This window comes from Gossypium hirsutum, chromosome A01 (assembly GCF_007990345.1).
Source record: "Gossypium hirsutum isolate 1008001.06 chromosome A01, Gossypium_hirsutum_v2.1, whole genome shotgun sequence".
NCBI lineage: Eukaryota > Viridiplantae > Streptophyta > Magnoliopsida > Malvales > Malvaceae > Gossypium > Gossypium hirsutum.
Genome location: NC_053424.1, coordinates 15,181,390 through 15,201,266, shown reverse-complemented (window position 1 = coordinate 15,201,266; position 19,877 = coordinate 15,181,390).

Here is a 19,877-nt window from a genome sequence, read left to right as displayed (position 1 = left end):
TGGCAACACATCAGGAATTGAAGGTGATCATTTAAATTATTCTACTAAAACTAACCACATGATACAACCCACTTTGTAGGAGATAAGTCTGAAGGAAGTACACGAGTCATTCTCAAGTAATAGTAAAGGACTTGTTCATGAAGATCGACTACAAATCGAGGAACTCGATGAATAGCGGATGCACATACCAAGAACACCTGACATACCGAAACTACGCTAAAACAAGCCTGATACCTCTCAAAATCAACTTAAGGTTGGTGATAAGGTCTTATTAGATGCCACAGATCCCCACATTGTCACTACCACACCGAATGAGGAAATCCCTCTTACGGTACTCAGTATTTTTCCATTCGGTACGGTGGAAGTGAGTCATCCCAAGTTCAGCACTTTTAAGGTAAACAACATCTGATTAAAACCTTATTTTGATGAGATTGATAGCAGGAATGAGGAGTATAAACTCCACAAACCACCATGACCATTTACTGGAGAGGTAAGTCGAGCTTAGACTATAAATAAGCGCTTCTTGGGAGGCAACCCGAGTACTAACAATATTAATTTCTTTAAATTTTGGTATTTAACTCCTAACTTACTAATGGAAATCTTGAGTACAGATGTTTCCACAGAGACATGGCCAAGCACATAGGCGTGCTTCAGGCCGTGTGAAAACAGGGTAAAAGATTTCCCCAAACATGAGCTGCGATAAAATGCCACAGTCGTGCGACATGGCTGTGGTAGAATCTGCCAAATAAACACAGGCGTGCGACATGCCCGTGTCTAGCACCCGTAGACAACACTGTCGGAATGACATAGGCGTACGAAAACCTACACGACCGTGGGAGAAGCGAACCATGCCAGACACGGTCGTGCGACACGATCATGTATCTACACGGCCTATACAAATGGGAGTGCGAGAAGGTCGTGTGATGACATCACAATTCGCGACGAACACAGGACACGAACCACACGGGCGTGTGTACCGGCCGTGCCACTTGAAAAATTAGAATAATTATCTTATTTTATTTTTTCTGTGATTAAGTTTTTAAGATTCATTTGTTTTGAAGATTCATTTGTTTTCCTTTTAAAAACAGCTTACCTTTAGAGTCAAGCTTGATATCCTGAGTTCTCTTCAATGCTCGATCTCGTCAATCCAAGAATATCATCCATTCTTAATACAGGAAGTTTCACTTCTCTCCCTATCTTATTTTTATACTCTAATATCTATCTTTGTACATTGAGGGCAATGTACATCTTAAGTGTGGGGGGTATTTATTTCATTATCAGAAAAATTCCTGAATGATTGCCTTATTCTCTTGAAAAAGCTCTCATATAATATTTAGGATAAATTTTAATTGATTTATGATTTTGATTGATATATCTTGAATTAAAACATAGGCATTTATGCATTGATTGTTTAAACTTTAAGATATTAGAGAATCAAGCATGATAAGTTGATTTTTAAGAATTTAAAATTATAGGTTGTTTCCCCAAGTCTAGGTATTACTTTGAATTGGAATTCACGAGTCTAAACATCAAAAAGCCATAATTTTTGTGAGATTTTTGAGCCTTTTGAGCATCTATTAATTATTTCATGCTCACTTTTATTATTGCTTTGAGTGCGTCAGTATTGAACTGTTATTCTAGAACTTGCTTGATTATGCATGTCAAAACTGCACAATTTGATTTGATATGTCAAAATGATTAAGGCACTTAGGATTAACCCACTCATGCCATGAAAAGCCTATCTCCACGATTAACCCTTAGTAAACCCCCTTGAGCCTAACAAGCCATTTCTTTTATTACCTTTAATATTAACCCTTAACCCATTATTATTGAAATCCTCTAAATTAATCCCTATTTTTGTCAAGATTTGAGTTGAATGGATTGCTTAGCTATGTCTTGTTCTTAATAATTAGTCTATGTTATTTAAATTGTTCTTAAAAACAAAAAAAATATGTATACATATCTGTAATTTCATATTCTGAGAGAAGCTCTGTTGTACGCAAGTGAAGATTAACTCTTTTTCTAGTTAGGCAATTTTTCAATTCAATCTCGATTCTAACCCTTTCTTTCAGCTTGTAACCACACCCCCTAACCAAACCTCATTACAACCCTCTAAAGACCTTTTGATTGATGTGTCATCTTAAATTATAGTGGTGGAGATTTGATTTTTATGCAAGCCTATGGTAATGACTTTTCATTATTGACGATTGAGTGCTTCAGTTATTGTCCTTAAACACCTCGAGTGATTTGAGTGAATCTGTAGTGAGGATTTGAAACTCTATGATATTCTGAATCAAAGGTAATTACTTAGATGCGGGGAGACACCTATGTTTGTATGATTAAATACTCAACATGGAATGTTTGAAACTTTTATGTTCTTTCAGTTGAATTCTCAATGTATGATTACTTATGGATTATTTTGAGATATTATCGATAGAAATTATAAGTTGAGAAGAATTTATTTTGATTATGAGTTGAGGATTTTGCTTGAGGACAAGCAAATGCTTAAATGTGGGGGTTTTTGATAAACTGTAAATTATACATATTTTTACCCCATGTTTAATGCATTTTATGGATGATTTCTCATTAGAATTGGTGAATTCGATGCTCCTAATGTTTTAATTTCATGTTTTATACTTAGGAGAGCATAGGAGAGCGAAAGGAACGAGAAACGGGCCAAAAACGGAAAAAATGGGCCAAAGTACGAAATCAACACGGGCTGGACCTCCTCACACGGGCATACCACACGGCCGTGTCAATATGGCAGAATTGAAGCACGACTCACACGGGTATAGCACACACCCGTGCCATTCTAAGAGGCTCGAACACGGCCTAAAGTAATGCATACGGACGTGTCCCTGCCGAGCCCAAGTTGAGTCCAATTCGAAAAAGGCCACTTTTGAGCGCTCATAGGCATTCCAAAGCCTATAAATACACCCTAGAGGAGGAAGAAAAGGGAGACGGAGAAGAGGGAGTAAGGAATTACTCTAAGGAAGCAGATTGATCCATCTCAGAAGCCAGATTCATCATCAAGACTGAAGATCTCTCCTCAATTTCCCTTCAGGAGTTTTGGGTTTTCTTCATGTTTTGTATTCTTTATTCTTCTGATATGTTTTCTTATTTAGTTATGAACTAAAACCCCTAAATACCTAAGGGGAATGAAACCTAAGACGAATCTTGTTATTATTTTCTGAATCGTATGATAAATATTTAACTTGTTCTTAATTACGTGTTCTTAATTCTTGTTTTGATATCCCAGAATACTGATTCAAGACATGCTCTTATTCAGAGGAGGAATAGACTCTGTCTAAGAGTAATTTTGTCATAATTAAGCGGAGTTGATTGTGCATCTAGAAATAGGGTGACAAGATTTTGCAGGATTAGGGTGAAACCTAATAAGGGGATCCATAGATCGAGTTAATGTAACCTTAGAGTGTTAATTAGAGAAAAGTCTCGGTTATGCAATCTAGGGATTAGACGTTATTAGTCTTGAATAGGGATAATAACATAACTTAGGGATATCTACAGAACAAGTAGAATAAATAAATCGTCCGATTTGGAGCCAGAATAACAAGTAAAGTCTAGGTGGATTTTTCCTTAGGTATTGTCTTCATTCAATCGATTTTCCCAAAAGTAATTCCCCAATTCTTTTCTCTGTGAGTTCTTAGTTTAGATAATTAGTTAATTAAAACAAAACCTCTTTATTCTTAGGATAGATAATAAAAGGACAGTCATTCTAATACTTTTAGTTCCTTGTCATTACTAGTACTTTTAGTTCCTTTGGGTTCTACAATCCGGTCTTGCTAAAACTATACTACTGTTCGATATGTACACTTGCCTACATCGCAATAATAGTTAGTTCAAGAATGAGTAATTATAAATATTTAAAACCTATCACGAAATCTCGCGATCACGGAGTTTCAACAGGACATGTTACGGGAGCTGGAGGCACTATTGGAGGTACAGCATGATGTGCAAAAAGGGGTGGAGGTTGTTGAACCATCGAATTATTTATTATGAATTCGGAACACCACTATCCCATTAAGCCAAAGAACATGTTTTTAACTTCAATTTCAGTTATCTGAGGAATTGACATACTCGGACTCATACCCAAATCAGCAGTCGTGATGTTACTATTCACTTTATTGGTCTCACCTTGTTCATTATCAGACATATTTAACAATCAACAAAAGAAATGAGAGTTAGATCGGATCAATTGAAATTCACACTTATCGCAGGTTTATATGGCATGTAATTCTAAGCTTAACATACTACGTTTATTCTAAGAATCGATTAAATCGTAGCTCTGATACCACTAAATGTAACACCCCTAACTAGTCTCCATCGCCGGATTAGGGTTACAGAGCATTTACAATTGAAAACATTTAAACTTTATATCATTAAAAAACTTAAAGACATCATAAACCATTCATATACATGCATATCGAGCCCTCGAGGACTTAAAAATAGCTTAGAAGCAATTGGGGACCAATTCGAAACAATTTGGAAAGTTTAGGAAAAAGATGCAAAATTTGCAAAATAAGGGTCACACGTCCATGTGCCTCACATGGTTGAAACATACGCCTATGTCTCAGGCCGTATAACTTATGAACTAGGGACACACAGCCATGTCCTAACCCGTGTCCTCACTCGTGTAACTCTTTGAGTAGGGTCACACGCTCGAGTCACACACTCGTGTGCCAGACTATGTAACTCTCTGAGTTGCCCCACATGCTTGTGTGTTAGGCCATGTAACTCATTGACTTACATGCTAAAAAAATCATTAGATGACACACGGCCGTGTCGCTAGGCCATGTGCCCTCACACGATTGAGTCACATGCCCATGTCTCAGGCTATGTGAACCCAAATTTTACCTAAAATCAAGCCATTTCAAAACCATTTAATGCATAACCTTTCAACTCATTTAAGCACACTTTAAAGGAACCTCACCTAAACACACATCAAAATGTCATTTCAAGATATTAATTCAACTAACCAATATGTCATCCCAAGGCACCACATTTCATCAAAACATTTCTAACCACAGTAAAACAATTTAGCTACATTTCAAGCACAAAAAACTTAGTTCTTTAACTATCACCATATAATAATCAGCTTAACCATTCACATTTTTCTTCAACATACCATAGAACGATTTATATTCCAAATATTTAAAATGACCAAAAAGACTGAAACCTATCAAGCATTTCAAATCCATCAGCAAGACTTAAGCTCAAAAAGCATATTTGAACCAAAATGACAATTTACACATTCATAAACTATTACCACACAAAGTCTTATACATGCCATATAGCCAAGATATTCAAAATCTACCAAATTAGTCCTTGAGATAGTGTGATTATTTGAGCTTGATTCGATCTCCCAACTGCAAAACAAAGTCTACAAAAAAAACAAAAAACAAATAGAGGTAAGCTTACTTAAAGCTTAATAAGTTCGTAAAATAACAATAGCGCTTACTACAATTTAACCTGACAATATAATTGAAATAACAAATAGGAAATTCCTGGTCCTTCACCATCCTCCACAAGTAAGAGTTACATATTTCATTAAATTTAGATTGATCAGATATCATAACTTGATATTTTCAGATATATAGAGTACCATTCATTCAAGCTAGTTCCAGAACATTAACCGCTTCGTAATGCTGCTCACACAAGCTAGCGAGGGTTTGCAACGTATGCAAAACCTCAGCATCGCTATAGTTCATTCATAATAACAGAGCATTTAATCGCTTTACTAGATCTCGATGCCACACACAAGTTGATGAGGATATACAACTTATGCAGGATTCTCAACCACCGAAAATAGTTCATATCAACAGAATAGAATATTTAATCATATCATCACTTCACATCCCAGCCCAAGGTCTAATCACCTTAATTATTCGTATTACCAATTCTCAAATCGACCCAATATGTTTAAAAATTTCACAACTCAAATATATGAATTTAATGGAAAGAAACACTTATTATATAAAAATTAGAAATACGAACTTACTAGGCTAATTTGTAATAATAGCCAAAGTACAAAGACAACTCTGTTACCTTGTCTTTTCCTCGGTTATCAACATGTTCATGATCTAAAACAATAATTTCATTTAATTAACTGAATCAACAGAGAGTTTAAGTCATTTATGCAATTAAATCCCTTTTTTAACCTTTTACAAAATTACCCTAAACTTTCATTTATGCCTAAATTAGTCCTTAAGCCCTAATCAAGTAATTAACCAAATTTTTCCTAGCACCCAACATAATCAATTTGGTAACCACACCATAACAACCTTCACTTGTGAATATTTCTCTTGAAATCCTTGAAATTTTTACACTTCAATAATTTAATCACTAAACATTAAAATAATCAAAAACCATTTTACAATATAGTCCTATCTAACAACCAAAATTAATAATCTATCCCAAAATTTAAAGAATAGCTAAATCTAAACAATGGCATAATTTAAAACATTTAACAGTTTTGCAAATTAATCTTCGTTCTTGTTAGATTAAGCTAATATGAATTCAAAAATATAAAAATGACTAAAAATGAGCATCAAAACTCTTACCAAATTGAAGCTTTAAGAATGGAAAATATGAAACCCTAAGTTTCTCTCTTTGCCGTGGAGAAGATGAAGAATAAGCCAAATTATTCTTTTCTTTTCTTTTCTTTACTTAATATATATACTTAGGTTATTTTGTAAATATTTCAATGTTTCTACTTAATCATTAATCAATCATAATGTAACACCCCAAACCCGGCCAAGGCGTTATGGTTGAATATGGCGGTGTCACATGGAATAGGATTTGAAATCGAAGTTATCAAGTTAAAACCGTCTCCATTTATTATCTCCTATTTATCTCTCGTAAATTTCAAAATCATTTCCTCGTTAATTTGATTCGTTTAAACCATATTTTCTAGTGGAAGCTTTTAAAATTGTGATATTTAAAGAAAATCGTTCCCGTTTGGGAAAACATTTTTTTGAATTAAATCAAGCTTTTGCAGAGTTTGCAGTTTAAAAATCCATGAAACAGTGAAAATCCAAAGTAAAAGAAACAATTCAAAAGTCCAATTTACATAAAAATTAACCCAGAAAATAAATAGGAAATAAATACCCTAACTGAAATTAAAATAGTTGAATGATCATGTGGTCACCGTCGTGTCCTCCACTGCACCGATCTGTCTAAGTCTGTGGGTTACCTGTACAGATAAAATAGGAAGGGGTGAGTTTACGTCAACTCAGTGTGTAATCCCCACAGAAGACATAAATTCAATCAATCACAATTGATCACGTGATTTTGTGATAGGTTTTAAAATTTTATAATTAATCATTCTTAAAACTAACTATTATCACGATGTAGGCAAGTGTACCTATCGAACAGTAGTATATTTTAGCAAGGCCGGATTGTCGAACCCAAAGGAACTAAAAGTACTAGTAATGTCTGTCTTTTTATTATCTAGCCTAAAAATCAAGGGGTTTTGTTTTAACTAACTAATTATCTAAACTAAGAATTCACAGAAAGTAGAATTGGGGGATTACCTTTGGAAAACGATTGAGTTAAAAAAATACCTAAGGAAAAATCCACCTAAACTTTACTTGTTATTCTGGCCCCGAATCGGAAGATTTATTCATTTAACTTGTTCTGTAGAAATCCCTAAGTTATGTTATTATCCCTATTCAAGACTAATAACATCTAATCCCTAGGTTGAATAATTGAGACATTTCTCTAATTAACACCCTAGGGTTGCATTAACTCAATCTATTGATCCCATTATTAGGTTTCACCCTAATCCGGTAAAATCTTGTCACCCTATCTTTAGGCGTGCAATCAACACCACTTAATTATGACAAAAGTACTCTTAGACAGGGTCTATTCCTCCTCTGAATAAGAGCTTATCTTGAATTAGTATCCTGGGATATCAAAACAAGAAATAAGAACACATAATTAAGAACAAGTTAAATATTTATCATACAATTCAAAAAATAATAATAAGATTCGTCTTAGGTTTCATTCCTCTTAGGTATTTAGCGGATTTAGTTCATAACTAAAAAGGAAAACATCTCAGAAGAACAATGAATACAAAACATAAAGAAAACCCAAAACTCCTAAAGGAAAATTGAGGGGAGATCTTCAGTCTTAATGATGAATTTGGCTTCTAAGATGGATCAATTGGCTTTCTTAGAGTAATTCCTTCCTTCCTCCCTCTCTCTGTGTCATTCTCCTCCTTTAGGGTGTATTTATAGGCTTTGGAATGCCTAAGAACCCTCAAAAGTGGCCTTTTCTGAATTGGACTCAACTTAGGCTCATTAGGGACACGCCTATGTTCGATTACTTCAGGCCGTGTTTAAGCCTATTAGAATGGCACGGGCTTGTGTTATACCCGTGTGAGTCGTGCTTCGATTCTGCCAAATTGACACGGCCGTGTGGGCTGCCCGTGTGAGGAAGTCTAGCCCGTATTGGTTTCGTACTTTGGCCCATTTTCTCCGTTTTTGGCCCGTTTCTCGTTCCTTTTGCTCTCCTATGCTCACCTAAGTATAAAACATGAAATTAAGGCATTAGGAGTATCAAATTCACTAATTCTAAGGAAAAATCATCTATAAAATGCGTTAAGCATGGGGTAAAAATATGTATAAATAACGGTTTATCAAATACCTCCACACTTAAGCATTTTCTTGTCCTCAAGCAAAATTCTCAACTTATAATCAAAGTAATTTCTTCTCAATTTACAACTTCGATTGATAATATCTCAAAATAATCCACAAGTAATCATACATTGAGAATCCAACTAAAAGAACATCAAAGTCTCAAACATTCCAAGTTGAGCATTTTATCTTGAAAACATAGGTGTCTCCCCTTATCTAAGTAATTACCTTTGGTTCAGAAAATAATAGAGTTTCACACCCTCACTAAAGATTCACTCAAATCACTTGAGGTGTTTAAAGACAATGAATGAAGCACTCAATAGTCAATAATGAAAAGTCATTACCATAGGCTTGCATGAAAATCAAATCTCCACTACTATAAATTGAGTTGACACATCAATCAAAAGGTCTTTAGAGGGTTATAGCGAGGCTTGGTTAAGGGGGTGTGGTCACAAGCTGAAAGAAAAAGGCTAGAATCGAGATCGAATTAAAAAATTGCCTAACTAGAAAAAGAGTTAAAAATTACTTGTATACAACAGAGTTTCTTTTTAGAATATGGAATTTTAACTTTTTTTAGCTCAATAGATCACTACTACTAATATTTATACATTTTTTAAGAACAAGTTAAATAAATACAAAATAGAATAAAACATAGCTAAGCAACTATTCCAACTCAGATCTCGACAAAAATAGGGATCAATTTAATTGAGGGGATTTCAACAAAAATGGGTTAAAGGTTAATATTAAGGGTAATCAAAGAAATGGCTTGTTAGGCTCAAGGGGGTTCACTAGGGGTTAATCGTGGAGGTAGGCTTTTCATGGCATGAGTGGGTTAATCCTAAGTGCCTTAATCATTTTGACATATCAAATCAAATGGTGTGGTCTTGATATGCATAATCAAGCAAGTTCTAGAATAACAGTTCAATACTGACGCACTCAAAGCAATAATAAAAGTGAGCATGAAAGAATTAATAGATGCTCAAAAGGCTCAAAAATCTCACAAAAATTATGAGTTTTGATGTTTAAAACTTGTGAATTCCAACTCAAAGTGATACCTAAACTTTGGGGAAACAACCTAAAATTTTAAATTCTTAAATTCTCTAACGTCTTAAAGTTTAAACAATCAATGCATGAATGCCTATGTTTTAATTCAAGATATATCAATCAAAATCATAAATCAATCAAAATTTATCCTAAATACGATATGAGAGTTTTTCAAGAGAACAAGGTAATATTAAGGGATTTTTTTGATAATGAAATGAATACCCCCCACACTTAAGATGTACATTGCCCTCAATGTACAAAGATAGATATATGAATATAAAAATAAGATAGGGAGAGAAGTGAAACTTCCTGAGTGATGAATGAATTTCCTTGAACTGGAGCTTCGGATAATAATCGGCGTGAGGGTGGAGGAAGATACTCCGGCAGTGGTAGAGGTTCATTAGTCCATAAGTCCTGCTCTAAAAGAATATTATATCTAGTGGTAGCTATGGTCATGGGGGAGCAGGACATGGCAGTCGTAGAGAACCGTTCCTGGTGGAGTTTTTAGTTCCTATGTGATGATGAGCTTAGGAGCTCTTTACAACTGTGAGAAAATCAGGAACTTTTTAAGGGATATTAGGTAGAATATTTACTTATAAAGAAATATCCAAAATTATAATTATAAAATAAAATTCTAAAATCTAATAAAAATAAAAAGTAGTTTTAATAAAAATTAAAAAAAAAAAAGAAAAAAACATAAAATACTAAATAAATGTTTTTAAACATCTTCATCGCTGGATGGTTGGCGAGGTGGGACTGGCGATCAGATGTGGAGGTGCTGACAAATCTGCTGTAGAGTAGCATCAATGTTGTCAAATCGTTGAAAACACTACTCCTCGAATCGAGTGAGGCGCTCAGAGATGTCAGCATATGAAGCCGCTGCATAAAACTGGACGAGAGGGTGATGGTGGATAAGACGATGGGTCATCGGCCTGTGAAGGGACATCATCAGTAATGTCCTCTGGAGCCTCCTCTTCGGTAAATTGGGTGAGATGATATTAGGGAGGGTAAGTTCCTCGGCGCCTCTCGATCATCCTCATGCTAAGCATGTTTGAGATGCCTTGTGGACACATCTAGTTGATTAGGGTAAGTGATGATTCATGGGCTGCAGTGTTGAGGAGCCCGAAGTGTCGAGCCAACTGAGTAACATAGAGGTCAATAGAGATGACCCCCTTCTTATGCCGCTCTGTCTGGTGCTGAATTGTCAGGGAGATGAAATAGGCAAGGTCGATGACGTGCCCATGCGACATACACCATAAAAAGAAGGCGTCGTGATTGTTGACGAAGCCAGTGCTTACTCGCCTTCCTGTAATCATGTGAGCCAAAATAGCGTGTAGGTACCTCAGAGATGGAGGGAGAGCTGATGCCTTGGAGCGGCTAGGATTGAAGGGGGCTTCACTTGGTACTAGTGCGTCCCAGCATCGTGAAGGAGAACGATGGATATGGCGATTGAGAGTATCTAAATCATTCTCCTACTTGAACTCCTCCGTATATAAGCCCAGCGCCGTACCAAACTTTGAAACGCTAAGCTGTCTAATTAATCTGCCTAGGTGAAATTGTACCATGCCGGGATCATCGTAGTTCGTCATTACGGTCTGAAGATGGAACGTTGAGCATAGTTCCATTGTGATTTCAAGGTATGTTGGCTCGATGATCCCAAAAAACAGTTCCTAATGGTCGGTGGTTAGGAGGGCTCGAATCGCCTCAGCCAACTGAACTTATTCTACCGCAGCCCAGTTGATATAGCAGCCCATAATTAAAGGTCGGGCTCGTAGTATTTGGAATAGTTCTTCTTAGGGCCCGATGGGTAACCTTAGGAAAGGGTGACGAACTTCCGCAGTTGGACCCGAGGAAGATGACGTTCCCATCCTTTTCTTCGAAGCAGGTACGGCGATTTTCTTTCCTCATAAAGACGACATTGTATACCTGTAATTTATAAAGAAGAATAAGAGTAGGTACATGAATTTGAAAATCCATGAACTAACAATTTCAGCCAAAATTACTAATACTAACCAAGCACAACCAACATAATTATTTTGATAGCATAATTTCGTGATGTTAGCATTTTAATGGCATGAGAATGGGCATGGAAATGGCATGTGTATGACAAAAGAGTGATGCTTTCCTAAAAATTCGATTAAACATAAAATGTACGATAGATAATCTAATAATGCAAAAATAATGAACAAAAAGGAAATAGTATGAGAAAAATAAAGATTATTTTAAGAATAAACATTGAAAATAAGTAGAATAGAGGTGCAAAGAGTAAACAAACGCTAAGGGTTAGAGTTGGAAATTTTGTGATAGGTTTTAAAATTTTATAATTAATCGTTCTTGAAACTAACTATTATCGTGATGTAGGCAAGTGTACCTATCGAATAGTAGTATAGTTTTAGCAAGACCGGATTGTCGAACCCAAGGGAACTAAAAGTACTAGTAATGACTGTCTTTTTATTATCTAGCCTAAAAATAAAAGGGTTTTGTTTTAACTAACTAATTATCTAAACTAAGAATTCACAGAAAGTAGAATTGGGGGATTACTGTTGGAAAATGATTGAGTTAAGACAATACCTAAGGAAAAATCCACCTAGACTTTACTTGTTATTCTGGCTCTGAATCAGACGATTTATTCATTTAACTTGTTCCGTAGATATCCCTAAGTTATGTTATTATCCCTATTCAAGACTAATAACGTCTAATCCCTAGGTTGAATAATTGAGACCTTTCTCTAATTAACACCCTAGGATTGCATTAACTCGATCTATGGATCTCCTTATTAGGTTTCACCCTAATCTGGCAAAATCTTGTCACCCTATCTCTAGGGGCGCAAATTACTCCGCTTAATTATGACAAAAGTACTCGTAGACATGGTCTATTCCTCCTCTGAATAAGAGCTTATCTTGAATCAGTATCCTGGGATATCAAAACAAAAATTAAGAACACATAATTAAGAATAAGTTAACTATTTATTATACAATTCAGAAAATAATAACAAGATTCGTCTTAGGTTTCATTCCCCTTAGGTATTTAGCGGATTTAGTTCATAACTAAATAGAAAAACATCTCAGAAGAATAATTAATATAAAACATAAACAAAACCCAAAACTCCTAATGGGAAATTGAGGAGAGATCTTCAGTCTTGATGATGAATCCGGCTTCTGAGATGGATCAATTGGCTTCCTTCGAGTAATTTGTTCCTTCCTCCCTCTCTCTGTGTTATTCTCCTCCTTTAGGGTGCATTTATAGGCTTTGAAATGCCTAAGAACGCTCAAAAGTGGCCTTTTTCGAATTGGACTCAACTTGGGCTCGGTAGGGACACGCTCGTGTGATACGCTCGTGTGACATGCTCGTGTTCGATTACTTCAGGCCGTGTTCGAGCCTGTTAGAATGGAACAGGTGTGTGTTATACCCGTGTGAGTCATGCTTCGATTCTACCAGATTGACACGACCGTGTGGGCTACCCGTGTGAGGAATTCCAGGTCGTGTTGATTTCGTTCTTTGGCCCATTTTCTCCGTTTTGGCCCGTTTCTCGTTCCTTTTGCTCTTCTATGCTCACCTAAGTATAAAACATGAAATTAAGGGATTAGAAGTATCGAATTCACCAATTCTAAGGAAAAATCATCCATAAAATATGTTAAGAATGGGGTAAAAATATGTATAAATTACGGTTTATCAACAACAAATAGTCAAATGCAGTCTGGGCCTAAGCCCATTTTAATTTCAATAGCAGTTCGGGCCTTAGCCCATTTCAGTTTCAGTGTCAGATATGCATTAGGGCCTAGGCCCATCACAGTAATAGTATCTGATATACATTAGTCAGTAAATAGAGTCTTACCCAACCAGCCTCTACATACCATCTCTGTCCATTCCTACACTCCATGTGGGGTTTAAAACATCCACCTATCCCTACACTCCAAGTAGTACCAAATGCGGCACATAATTAGTAAATTGCAATTGAGCTGCTAGATAATAGGCTTAAGAGCCTTTCAGTACACTTCCTCCAAATATCAACATCCCAACCTAATGCAATGCAACATACAGTATATGACATGCTAATACAGGAATATCAGTTACATATACAGTTCAGTATTCATTCATATAATCATCATGTTCAGTACATATATCATACTTACAGTTCACGCATTTAAGGGTTTGCGTAGTGCTTACCGACCCTACAGTAGGTTCACAGTCGACTTGGGTGACCCGTGCAAGCTTAGAACACCTTTCAGTTAAATGGGCTCACACGCCCATGCGGCCTGCCCGTGTGGCCCATATGGCCCAATTTGGCCTTGGTCGTGTGGATCACACGGCTTGGCCCAGAATCCCACACGTTTGTGTGGACAACCTGTGTGGACCCACACGTCCGTGTGTCACACATGGCTTACCTGGCCATCACACGACTGTGTATTATGCGCACTACCTGGCCTCGTCGATCAGACTCCCATGTTATTGCACACGGCCTACCACACGGGTGACCACATGCCCTTGTAGCGTCAACAGTGGGGTTTTTGGCTTTCATCAAAACCCTGTTTTATACATTTTTAGGTACATACCTAATATCGATTTGATAAGAAACCATTCCTAAACCTTCCAGAACTTAAAAACCAGATTAAACATCACCGATTTAGCAATTGATGAATGGATTCCGAAAAAATGGACCAACTGAAACCCGACTTACCACTGAAAAGAAACCTTCGTTAACTCTTATTAGACCAAAGAAACGAATCTTACTACTCGAGACCTTCGCTTACATCATCAATTGCAGTAGAAATCAGATTCTTAATTGCTCAATACATAACAACTACAACGAACAGAAAAAGAAAACTTACCAAACCCGTACAAGTGTAAATCACGTTGCTAAGAGAAAAAATGAATTAGGAAAATGAAAAGGAAAAAAAATAGGGAAAGTTGTAAAGGAATTTCAGCAGAGTAGCAGAGAATCACGTCAAAGATTTTGAAAACAGAATCGAAATTTTGGAAAAAGAAAATTAATGGAGATAATTCCCATAACTCCCCATATCCCTCAAATCTCTCCACTAATCCACTACTCAACCCCCTCAGCATTCCTGTTTGACCGAAACTCTCTCGGTCAAACGAGCAAAAATAAACTCCCACGCTCGCACAAGGATTCAAACACAAGACCTTCAACAATCTGACACTCAACTTAACCACTAGACCAGTAGGCCCATTCTGATATGGTTCTACAAATAATTTAATATAAGCCCGCTAAACAAGATAAAGGCTTAAATTAGAAAAATACCAAAATTTTCCACATGCAATGCTTGAACTTGGGACCTCTCACACTGTAACAGTTCGGTTTAGACCCTAGTCAGAATAGTGGTTTCAAAACCATATATATGAGTTAAAAACATATTTAAATATTATTTTTCGTTCTTATGATATCTGAATTAGCATGTGTGAAAGTTTCGTCTGAAAATTTAATTGTTTTGTGCTTAATTTGATAAAATGACCTAATCGCGTAAAACATAAAAGTTGCTTGCTACTTGTTAAAAGTGCCTATTTAACTTGGCTTTGTAAATGAAAGGTCCTTATGTGGTTATTAAACCATTGGTTTAATGAATGGACAAATATGGACAATAGTTAGTGGAATTATAATGAAATAGCTACGGTTAAATTTGGTATTTAGTAATTAAGTTATGTTAAATAAAACAAATGCATGAAATAAGCCATTAGTTCATCTTATTGACCGAAAATCACAAAGGATATTAGGGTTGGAGGAGCTTTCATATTCGTCACTTTGATTTGGTGATTAAGGTATGAGTTTTGTTCGGTTTTTTATCATTTCTACGTTTTTTGTGATCGTTGTTAAGTGCTCTAGCTAGCCCATGCTTAAATTCAAGAAATTGTTGATGATTTAGAAATGTGCCATGGATGAATTCATGAGCTTGGTGATGTTATATGTTGAAATATGAAAGCTTAATGTTGGGTTTACATGTTTTGTCTTTGGATTTTTGATGAATTTGAGTAATTTGGACTAAATTGTAAAAATGATATTTTGAGAGACTAAAATGTGAAATAAATGAAATGTGGGGGCTTATATGAACACTATGAATATTCGACTAGGCATGTGTGCAAAGAAATTTTGTGTATTTTGTGATTCTGTGAATTAGGGACTAAAGTGTCGAAATGTGAAAATGTGAAGGCTAGTTTACAAAATACCCTAAATATGTGTCTATGGATTGTTTTCAATGATTTGGTGAATAAAAGGGTTTTAATTTTGAATATGTTTAGATCAAGAAAAGAGGAATTTAGACTTAGACCAAGGGAAGTTAAAGATTATAGAGTAAACAGTACAAGTCGACAATTCAGAGTACGAGGTAAGTTCGTACGCAAAATATGATGTTATAAGTATGTTTTGATGCTTTGATGCTTTGATTGTACATGGATTGTATATATATTTGGTTTGGGTTAATACGATGGTAAATCAATGGTATTTGGCACTAAGTGTGTGATTTAAACTAGCTTCGGCTATATGAGGCACTAGGTGTGCAATACCAATATAGTTTCGGTTAATTGAGATGGCACTAAGTGTGCGGAATCGTTCTAGCTTCAGAAACCTTTAAAACACTAAGTGTGTGGATGCTTGAAGCAATAATAATTTACAGAGAGTCTTAAAATATCCGAACAGAAGGTGAGAATGAAAATTAATAAATACGGGAAGGTTCAAGTATGTACGATACCTATGTGGTAGATGATATTATGTATGTGAAGTTCATTGAATTGGTATGAACATATGAATTATGTTGGCATAGAATTGATAGATGATTTGAGAATTTATAAATACTTATGTGTTGATGTTTCATATTTTATATATTGTTTATGATTTTAGGTACGAGCTTACTAAGCTTTTGAAAGCTTACTTTGTATGTGTTTGCATCGTTTTATAGATATCGAAGCTACTATGAGCTCAGGGATCGTCAAGGATCGTCACCACACTATCGAACCTCATTTTGGTATTTTGAAAATGTATATATTAAAGTATGGCATGTATAGGCTAGTAGTTGTGAGATTATGCTTTGTGATGTATATACTTAGCCATGTGATTTGGCTAGTTTGTGTTTGAACTCATAGTTGATAATGGCTTATGATATGTGATGCTAATGTGTAAATGTGGTATGTCTTAGTTGGACAAAAGAAATGATAAATGTTGGTAAGTTTTGGTAAGTTTTAGTATGAGATTAAATGATGTATGGAAAAAAATGCTTGATATGCTTTTGACATATGTTTTGACATAGATTAATAAGGCTTATGAGTATGGATTTGGGTGAATATTATATGATATGAATGGCTTATGTTTTGATATTGAATTTGGCTGAATTGGTTGGACAAGTATGCTTGTTCCTTTGCTTGTAGGTTGACCCAAATTGGGATGGTAAATTGGCTATTCAAATGGCCTATTTTTGTCAACACGGGCAGAGATACGGGTGTGTGTCTCAGCCGTGTGCGACACACGGCTATGTTACACGATCGTGTTTCCCTTAAGGTACCCTAAAATTTTAAGTCAGGCTCGAGCACGGCCAAGGCACACGGGCGTGTGGCTAGCCGTGTAAACTAAGTCAGATTCAACCATGGCCAAGGCACACAGGCGTGTCTTGTGGCCGTGTGATCAAGTCAGTATGTATGCCCTGTTTTGACACGGCCTAGACATACGGGCATGTCTAATACCGTGCAAGGCACGCGGCCTGTTCACACCGGCGTGTGACTTGTACTTATCTGAAAAATGTTTAAGTTTTGGAAAAATTCTGTATGTGTTCAGTATAGTCCCGAAACATTCCTAAAGAAAGTTTAAGGTCTCGATGAGCTAAATAAGGGACTCTATATTGATGTTGATCTCTGATGCATTGATGGTTATGAAATGAAAGTTAAATGTTTCAAATTTTTTGGTAACGCCTTTAACCCTAGTTTGACGATGATACGGGTTAAGGGTGTTACATACACACTCCCAGAACACTTAACTACTGAAGCAGATACATATTTGTCATAATTTCACAAAGCTGAAATAGAAATTTTGGGGCGTTACAACTCTACCCCCTAAAAAAATTTGGCCCCGAAATTTACCTGATCAGAATAGATAAGGATACTGCTGATGCATCGCATCCTCAGGCTCCTACATGACCTCCTCAGTGCTATGATTCTACCACAGCACCTTCACTAAAGGGATAGGCTTCCTCCGAAGAACCTTTACAACTCGATCTAGTATCTGAACCTGCTCCTCCTTGATGGTCAAATTTGGCCTAACCTCAATCTCCTTAACAAGGACAATATCAATAGGATCAGAGTGGTAACGCTTCAACATTGAGATGTAAAAGACATCGTGGATGCAGTCCAACTCTGGGGGTAACTCCAACTGATAAACGATCGGTCTCACTCGCTTCAGAATTCGGTAAGGCCCAATAAACTTAGGGCTCAACTTACCCTTGTGACCAAACCTCAGAACCTTTTTCCATGGCGAGACCTTAAGAAATACAAAGTCCCCCACAGAATACTCAATCTTACGCCTCCTCAAATCTGCATAGGACTTCTATCTTTCAAAAACAGCCTTCAGGTGATCCCGAATCAGTCGAACCTTATCCTCAGTCTTAAAAACCAATTTAGGACCCAGAACCCGTCGCTCACCTAACTCAGTCCAACATAGTGGAATGCGACACTTACAACCATACAGAGCCTCATAAGGTGCCACCTAAATGCTAGACTGGAAGCTGTTATTATAGTCGAAATCCGCTAGCAGATGATACTCCTCCCAACTGCCTTGAAAATCGATAACACAACTCCTCAACATATCCTCCAGTAACTGATGCTCAGCCTTAACCTACTGGCACGTCAGACGTCGAGCCATAAAATCAGTAACCTCATGCTTCAACCCTGGCCACCAATACAATACGCGAAGATCGTGGCACATCTTTTTCTCACTGACATGCATAGCATAAGGGCTACTATGCACCTCTATTAGAATACACTGCATCAGATCAGTATCATTCGGTACACAAATCTGACCACGAAAATAGAGTACCCCATTACTATTTAATCCAAAATCTGAAGTGCTGCCACTCTCAACCTATCGGAACCGTACACCCAATGACTCATTCCTCAACTGCTTACTTCGAATCTAGTCAATCTAAGTCACCTTAACCTACAACTCAGCCAACAAACTCCCATCATCAAATAGACTAAGGCAAGCAAACATCGCCCTCAAATCTGACATTGCTCTTCGGCTTACAGCGTCGGCCATTACATTGGCCTTACCAGGATGATACTCGATGGTACAGTTATAGTCTTTAAGCAGCTCAATTAATCTACACTGCCTAAGATTCAACTCATTCTAAGTTAGGAGGTACTTAAGGCTTTTGTGATTAGTGTAGATAATGCACTTCTCACCGTACAGATAGTGCCTCCAGATTTTCAAGGCAAAGACTACAACATCCAATTCTAAATCATGCGTCAGATAGTTTGCCTCATGCATCTTGAGCTGACGAGACACATATGCCATAACCTTACCATCCTGCATCAGAACATAATCCAAACCCACACGTGACGCGTCACTGTAAACCACAAACTCCTTCCCAGGTTCAGGCTGTATCAGAATAGGAGCCTCAATCAAAACAGAGTTGAGTTTCTCAAAGCTCTCTTGCTGCACATCAGTCCAAACAAATGGTACACCCTTACGTAGCAGCTTAGTTAAAAGCACTGCAATCAGTGAGAAGCCTTCCACAAACCGCTGATAATAACCTGTCTAGTCCAGAAAGCTACGGATCTCAAACACATTCTTAAGTTGTTTCCAATCTAGTACAGCCTCAATCTTACGAGGATCAACTCGAATCCCCTCCGCAGAAACTACATACCCTAGAAAAGTGACTTCATGAAGCTAGGACTCACACTTACTGAATTTAGCATAAAGTTGATTCTCACGCAGAATTTGAAGCACTACTCTAAAATGCTCATCATGCTCATCTTTAGTCTTAGAGTATACCAAAATGTCGTCAAGAAAGACTACGACAAACTAATCCAGATAGGGCTGAAACACTTGGTTCATCAGATCCATAAATGCGGTGGGTGCATTCGTCGACCCGAAAGGCATAATTAGGAACTCGTAATGCCCATAATGAGTCTTAAAAGCATTCTTATGAATATCTACATCCTTAACTCTAAGCTGATGGT